At 38.8% G+C, this 727-nt stretch overlaps 1 long non-coding RNA gene across 1 annotated transcript; it reads right to left on the reverse strand.

Annotated features, from left to right (window-relative positions):
• Positions 1–128: 128 nt before the first annotated feature.
• On the reverse strand, positions 129–499 carry LOC107571842 (uncharacterized). Its single transcript, XR_001607243.1, has 2 exons — positions 347–499; positions 129–228 (listed from the first exon to the last, which is right to left on the reverse strand). It is a non-coding gene; the product is annotated as an uncharacterized lncRNA (long non-coding RNA).
• Between the last annotated feature and the right edge of the window lie 228 nt (positions 500–727).

Here is a 727-nt window from a genome sequence, read left to right on the forward strand (position 1 = left end):
TGTTACTATCACAATTTCAGTACACTGCATTTGTGTTCTTTACCACATCATGCCTCGTGAGTTGTCTTTTAAAACAGTGATTGAGTATGTGATAAAGTTTGAAAGTGGAAAAAATAATGGCGAACAAATTCAAACTCTGCCATTTAATGGACACAGAAAAACTCAGCACAAGTCAGTCATATGCTTGCTTGTAGGTGTAGTTTATTGTCTTCATTCTTCATCTTTAGTCTTGAAAATGTAAAAAATGAATAAATAAAATAATTAATAAAAAAAATAGATTTGATAGTTTCATAGATTTTATGTATAAATAGTCACTGTTCTTTACATAATCATCATCTATTGTTACCTTCCCAGCTTCACGGCTCTTGGCTCTCAGCTTGTTGACCTGGGACTCGGCGATGTCAGCGCGCTCATGAGACTCCTCCAGCTCATGCTGCACCTTCCTGTACCTGGACAGGTGAGTGTTGGCCTGCTCCTCCTGTTAGGATTACACAAGATATCCAACCCCTTTCAGAGCATTGCACTCATGGCACCAGCTCTCTGCTTCTCCACTTTGGCACGAGCAGATCGCTCTGCCTCAATTTCCTCTTCCAGCTCCTCGATACGGGCCTAAAAGAAAAAAAAAAAAGACTTCTTTATTGATATTTGTAATATAGATTTTTCCAGCTATGCATCTACTTCCCCATTACACATCAGAAAGATTAGGGTTAGTGTTACCTGAAGTTCT

Source organism: Sinocyclocheilus grahami, unplaced genomic scaffold (assembly GCF_001515645.1).
Source record: "Sinocyclocheilus grahami isolate Dianchi unplaced genomic scaffold, SAMN03320097.WGS_v1.1 scaffold1659.1, whole genome shotgun sequence".
In the NCBI taxonomy this organism is placed as follows: Eukaryota; Metazoa; Chordata; class Actinopteri; order Cypriniformes; family Cyprinidae; genus Sinocyclocheilus; species Sinocyclocheilus grahami.